General features: G+C 41.2%; 1 pseudogene across 1 annotated transcript; it reads right to left on the bottom strand.

Annotated features, from left to right (window-relative positions):
• Positions 1 to 430: 430 nt before the first annotated feature.
• On the bottom strand, positions 431 to 6,275 carry LOC308610235 (3-hydroxyisobutyrate dehydrogenase, mitochondrial-like; annotated as a pseudogene). Its single transcript has 2 exons — positions 6,264 to 6,275; positions 431 to 3,164 (listed from the first exon to the last, which is right to left on the bottom strand). The product of its transcript is annotated as a 3-hydroxyisobutyrate dehydrogenase, mitochondrial-like (transcript).
• Between the last annotated feature and the right edge of the window lie 761 nt (positions 6,276 to 7,036).

Below are 7,036 nucleotides of genomic sequence, written 5' to 3'. Positions count from 1 at the left end.
TTTATACGTGTATGTGTAAGTTTGTATATGTAAGCTTTACAAGTCTCTCCTAAGAGAAAACTGAAAATGCCCAGGAAAAAGACAAACTGCTTCAACAGAGAAAGGTCTCTCTGTTCCAGTTGAAGAGGATATAGAGTTAATAACAGGAAATATCCATCCCCTGAAACTGTATGAAACATGGATGCTTCCACAATTTACTCAAGGTCTCACTGACCAGGCTATAAGTAATTTTAATTATTATTTCTTATGATTATGGTTGATAAAAAGTCTCAGTGGTATGCTAAAAATCTTTAACACTTGTTGACCTTTTTTCTTGATAGCTTTCCTCCTCCCAGGCTCCAGCCAACAGGAGCAGTAACAGATATCCAGATCTTAAGAGGATAGAAGTATAATGGTGCACTGAATATGGAAAGGAAGAACCAGTAATGGTTCCTATACATTCATAACGCGAATCAGCATCAAACTAAGCTTCCCCAAGAAGAAGCTGACAGCAAATAGTTTCTCCTCTTAATGAATTGAGGAAACAACTTTGAAGTTATCCGTAGCCACCGCTTCTGAAGCAACCAGTAGCTTTGCAACTATTAGTTTACTTGTATTAGATTAATTTATATTAGAGTTTATTTAATGCAATTGCTCACAAATTTTAAACCATTTTGTAGAGTAGTGTTCTCTATCTGTTTAAATGAAATGCTTTCCTAAGCTCAAAATCAGTGTTTTTATGTTGTGTAAATTATGAAATTACTGTGAAATATCTGGTAAACTTGATAGGAAACCCCAGATGTCAGCACTTTGCTGGGCAAGATTTAAAGTGGCCCACACCATTAGCCCTCATCAGGAGCAGTAGCAGTGGGCTAAGTCATAAGGGCACGCCCGTCCATTACACTCACCCAGGATACTGTGAGTGAGAAACAAAGGGCAGTCAGACAGGGACCTCTATGCTCAGATTCCACTGCCAAGAAATGGCCTAAGTCAGCTCTTGTTGTTGAAGAAAATAACCCTTTAGCAATCAGACTGAATCCTATTTTAAGTTTTAGAGGAAGAAGGATACTATTTAAACATTGATGAAATGTGCCTCTCTTTTTTTATCAGCATAGAAATCTATTTGAATTCAAAAGAATATGGTTATATTTAGCATAGTGTAATAATTATCTAAAGCACATATCATCGTTGGCTCTGAAACAGTTCTAAAGATGTCATTCTTTTGAAGTCAAAAAATATGCAGTAAAAATGGACAAGGAAGCAAAAATATGAAAAAAACAAGTTTGCTGAGTATGGGAAGTTGTTACAAGAGGGGCACAACAAGATAATGTAACAGAGTCCAAATTACATAACATGCAGCAAGGAGTTCTCTTGCTTTAACAACTCCTAGAAAATAAACCAGTAATCTCAATGCAAGAATATCACCACTGGGTTATTTAACAGGACAAATTTTCTGAGGGACACAGGTAGTAACTCACTATACTTCCCCTTTCTCTAATATCTTTTCTCACACCAATTTCTTTTCTTTCCTCGAGGATAGATTTTATCCTGTTGAAAACAATTTTAGTTTTATTTGTAAAGTGGAGTAAATAATATCCTGAGTGAAGTAGGCAGCGTTTTAGCTGAAGATGCTTAGGAATCAAACTTTTGAAAAAGGCCAATCAGCTAGCTAGCTAGCAGTTACCATCAGTGGCTTGCAGAGAAAAAAATTACAGATGGTATGTTTGCTAAATAGATAAAAAGAATAAGCAGTTTAGAATGGGTGAAAAATCCCAGGATCTACTGTGACCTAGACCAGAGGTGCCTAAACTTTTTGGAACCAGGGACCGGTTTCCTGGAAGCAAATTTTTCCAGGGAGGGGGGGCGGGGTGTGTGAGGTTCAGGCGGTAATGTGAGCCATAGGGAGCAGCAGATGAAGCTTAGTTGGCTTGCTTGCGACTCACCTCCTGCTGTGCAGCCCGGTTCCTAAGAGGCTGTGGACTGGTACCCGTCCAAGGCCAAGGGGTTGGGAACCCCTGACCTACACACTCAAAAGCAGACAGTTGACCTTTGATTAAGCCCATTTTCCTGTGGAGTGAGCCATAAGGGGCTCCAAGACACAGTTTGGTTTCAATGTTTCAGTGTTCACAGCCAGAGGGCAAACTCAGAATGTCTCCTCCTCTTGCAAAAACTGGACCACGGATGAGAAGTCTTTTTTTTTTGAGTAGCCCTTCACACACAACATCCCTGCAGATCTGATGGGCTTGACTGCCCAGAAGGACTGGGCTCTTTGTGCTGGTAGCAGAGTCTCATGCTAATCCCAGATCCTTAGCCATTAGTGTTGCTCCGAATCCGCCCTGATAGTAATTAGCCGAGGGAACTCCATCCATCACCCCAGGTACAGGATTATAAGTGTCACTTGACCAACATTGTCCTGAGCTCGTATTTAGGATTTTAGCCAAGAGTTTTGGGTCAAGCCCTAACCTGAGTCCCAGATTCATAGCTTCAGCAGTTCCAATCCTACTAATAGCTAACAGCAAGTTTTTGCAGATCTTCGAAGCCTGGCCAGTCCCAACAGCTCCACGATGCACCACATGGGAGCCCATGTACCACAGCAGCTCAACCCCTCCCATCCTAAGTGTGAGGTGGCCAGATCGAGCCATTCCCACACTACCAGAAACAGGGGCATCCGTGAAAACCGCTCCCATTTTCTCAACTTCTTTGGCCAATTCTCCGAAAACCATAGGATCAACAGTACTGGAATCTATTAATAGTGAGTCTTTCTTCACTTTTTTTTGAATTCCATTTGCTCCACAATAAGCTTCTAGTGCATTGATGCATTGTAATAATTCTGTCACCTTTTTCGGCTACATCCCCTGCAGAAGACACTACAGGGTTCATCTGCATCTAGAAGCTCTTTGCATGAATCAGGGAACACATCAACAATGGTGAGTGGCTAGCCATGTTTCATGAGCTCTTTTGCCACTGGACTCCCCACGTTGCCTACTCCAATGAATCCAACTGGAGTCTTGGAAGCTACTGACCTAGAACACAGCGCTGCAAGGCTGGCCACCACTGGCTGCTGCAGACGACTCCCTGTACCGGAGGCCAGAGGTGGCTCCACGGAGACGGAAGGAGGCTGCCACGCTGCCCGCGCCCCTCCTTCCCACGGTGACCTCCTCGACTCCCGGCTCACCCACTGGCTGCTATAGGGTGCGTGATGCGGAGGGCCGGCTCGGCTGTGGCGATTCTTAATACCTCTTTGGTACTAGGTTACACATACAGTTTCACCTAGTGAGCGATTTAACAGAAGGAATTTTTTTCTACGGCATTTTTGTGGCACAGCAGATAGAAGCGAGGTCACTATTTCTTTGAAAAACTGAATTAAAAATTTATAGAAAGTCATGATTCATTCTACAAATATGCTGAGTCAAAGAAACGTGAAAATTGATGCGATGGAGGAAGAGCGCTAGACTTCCCTGATGCTCAACTGGCACCTTTCTTCTGGTGTCAGAACATGGTTGTGTAACTCCTTTAATCCCAGTGGATTTTCCAAAAATTCCAGAATCTTCAGATTTTGGTAGCCTCTGTTTACTGCCTTTGCCCCCCTATGCCAAACCCCACCCCACCCCGCACACATTCATTTTTTACCAGTTGTCCTCCGGGGTGTTTTTCTTTATAGAGTTATTGCAGCAGTTTGTTAGACTACTGACCCCCAGTGCAAATGCCCCTCCCCCCGTTTTCTCACCCTGTGTAGTTTTGTTCCACCTTGACCTGGGCTTGGTCACGTGACTTGCTTTGGCCCAATGGCATATCAAGAGCTGAAGCTTGGAGAGTACTCGTGCTTTAGGGCTTGTCCTCATGGAAACCTGACATGTTAGGAAGCCTGGCTAACCTAGTGGAGACTAGGCACAGGCCACAGCCAGCACCAATGGCCAGACATGTGAAAGCAACCAGCCCCAGTCCAGCAACCAGATGATGGCAGCCTCAGTAGTCACCTCAGGTGAAAGCAAGATAGATCCACCCAGGAGATCCCAGCCCATTCTGCTGATTCACAAATTGTGAGGAGATAAAGTGCCTGCTGTTTTAAACCACCAAGCTTAGGAGTAGTTCATCACACAGGAAGAGATATAACTATCTTTACTGTTAGATTATCTTCCCATTTTATACCATGTTTCCCCTCAAACGACTGTTCCTTAATCCAAGATTCTAGAAAAGAAATAACAACTGATGAGGCTGATAGAGCCTTAACATTTTTTATAAGTTTTGTAAACTTTTAAAATAACTGTTAATAAAATCAATATTTATTTGATCACAAAATTATTTTCTTCAGTTGCCTTAAGAAGTAATGCAGAATTGTACTAAGTTTATACATTTGGAGGCTCTAAAAATGTGTTATTCCTTGGATTCAAGTCCTAGTGTACTTTATGTGGGCATTCACGTTTGCAAAATGATTCCAGGAAAGTTGCGATTTCATTTTACAACTTTGGCCTAAGGAGTCTTATGATATTTTACCTGAGAAAAAGAACACATTAATTCCACTTCCAGCTATTAAACCCATGGCTTCCTGTATTTTCTAAATTCCCTATCAGTGAAGAAGACTATGTATAGCGTACAAGACTGTCATGATTAGGAGGAAGGTAGTACAGAAAGAGCCCATCAAATTAGGCATTGCCCAGTCATGTCAGTATACTAACGTGGTGAGCCACAGGCAGCTTGAAGCCTGGAAAAAAGACAGATACAGTGTAATGATTATCCTAAGGATCCGGATAATGATTCCCATGATTTTGTTTTAAATATTAATGGCAGAGGATTCTGGGGAAATGGTGGTGGCTACAGAGAAGATTTTTATCCCTGAATATGCCACCCCTCCCCTAAATACACAACCCCCCACCCCCACAAAGAAGAAAGAAAAGCATCTAGGATAGCAAGATCAAAAACCCACAGACAACATCTACAACAAGGTGTCCACATTAACTGCAACATACAGCCAGGTAGGAACAAACCAACAACAGGAAAAAGACCTACATATGTGTATCCCAAGGTGTGTGGGAGGAAGACGAGGGAAGGACTCTCTCTCTCTTTAAGGAGAGCCAAAGGTTACTATGGTTCACGAACTCACTGAGATTGAAAAACTCACTGAGAACAGCGGCAGAAACCGGGAGTGAATGTTGCAGGCTCCACTTTGCAGCTGAGTGCAAGAACTTTGAAATGTTCTGAGGATGCCAAGTGTTCTGGGGTCTGTGAAACCTTGACACCTATCAAACCAAAGCACCATTCCAGAACAAATCCCCATACTCAACAAGGACAGGAAAGAGGAGGCCTGGGTAAATGGGCATAGGAGGGCCGAGGAGGAAGATTTTAGAAATTTTAAGGTCATTTTTTAAAATTATGTTGTGGGGCCTCCCTGGTGGCGCAGTGGTTGAGAGTCCACCTGCCGGGACACAGGTTCGTGCCCCGGTCTGGGAAGATCCCACATGCCGCGGAGCGGCTGGGTCCGTGCACCATGGCCGCTGAGCCTGCGCATCCGGAGCCTGTGCTCCACAACGGGAGAGGCCACAGCAGTGAGAAGCCTGCGTACCGCAAAAAATAAATAAATAAAAAAAATTATGTTGTGAAAATAATAGAAGATAGTGAGCCCTGGAGTTCTGAAGCTAGAAATTATATTCTGATCTATGTTTCCCTCCTAAAGTGGAAACTTATTTCATTTAAAAATGAGCGACAGAAGAGTATTCCATTCACATCCTGTAGAAAATCAGTGAGAAAAAAAAAGAAAAAAGAGGGGTGAAAAGAAAGTTCCAGCAAATCCTGAAAACGTCACAGAAAGACACGTCCACAGAACAAATGAAATTTATTGCCTGATATTGCGGAAAAAGTAAAAGAAATTTTCAAAGGAATAGAAACTGGTTTTAAGAAAAACATAAAAGAAATTAGAAAAATTCAGAAATGAAGTGATTGGAGAATAGCAAGATTTGAAAAGGTGAAAAATTCAGTAAGTAATTTGTTTAAAAAAAATCATGTCTCGAGAGAAGGTTAAACTAGAAGGAACACAAGTTTGAATAAACACAGTGGATAATGTCTCCTTGGAGAAACAGCTGATTTCAAATCCAGCATAAGAAACGAACAAGATGTTCCTGGTACCTCTTGTCATATAAGAGAGCTGGGAAGACTTCAAAGACTACTGTGGTTGTGTGGAAAGGACTCAGGAGCCAACTTGAACAGGATCCGTGAACCTAAGAGGGGACAATCTCTGCATCGATATTTATAACAACCTCACTGAAAACAACAACAAAGCAAGAAAATACCTCATTAGTCATCTTTGGAAGAGTCAACCTTTCTCTCTCTTGTTTTTTCTTTTTTTGTAAAACTGGTAAATAAAATAAAAGAAACATTTATTCTTCCTTTCCTAATTAAACTGTAACTCAGGGCAACCAAGTAGTTGATGAAATAATGTTCTAGCTAGTAAATGAATAATCATCTAGTTAGTAGAATATCACCATTTGGTACCCTTAATAAATTAATGGATCTAGACATTGATCATTAATGGCTGCAACGTCACAGTAAGACAGACACTTTATAGTTCCTTTTGGAATTCATCAGTATTATCTATGAAGTAAACTTGACCAAAAAAATCACACCTGAATTATGTCAGTGCTCTAGATCTATCTACCAACTGACAGTAAATACATGGACCAAAGGAGCATGATAAACATATAAGCAGAAAGGGGATGCAATCAGCATAATCCAGACAGTTGGGAACCCTACTGGATGAATGCTTTGAATTCAAGGACAAATACTTGCAAGAAAAATGAGCAAACTGAGTTCTTTTAAACCTATACTTTAAAAGAAATTGTGTTTGGATCAGCAATCAAATAAATAATGGTTATTAAAATAAAAATACATTTAGAGGACAATCAAGGAAACATGAACTGACTGGCTATTTGTTGATATTAAGGAATCATTATTATTTGCGGATGTGTGATAATGACATAGTTGAGCTTAAAAAGGGCAGTTCTTGCATTTTAGAAATATGGATACTGACGTTTTCACTGAGAAAAAGAAATCTGGGATTTGCTTT

The sequence above is a fragment of the Mesoplodon bidens genome (assembly GCF_964165515.1).
Source record: "Mesoplodon bidens genome assembly, contig: HAP1_SCAFFOLD_301, whole genome shotgun sequence".
Classification (NCBI taxonomy): Eukaryota; Metazoa; Chordata; class Mammalia; order Artiodactyla; family Ziphiidae; genus Mesoplodon; species Mesoplodon bidens.
This window is presented reverse-complemented; position numbering and strand designations above follow the sequence as displayed.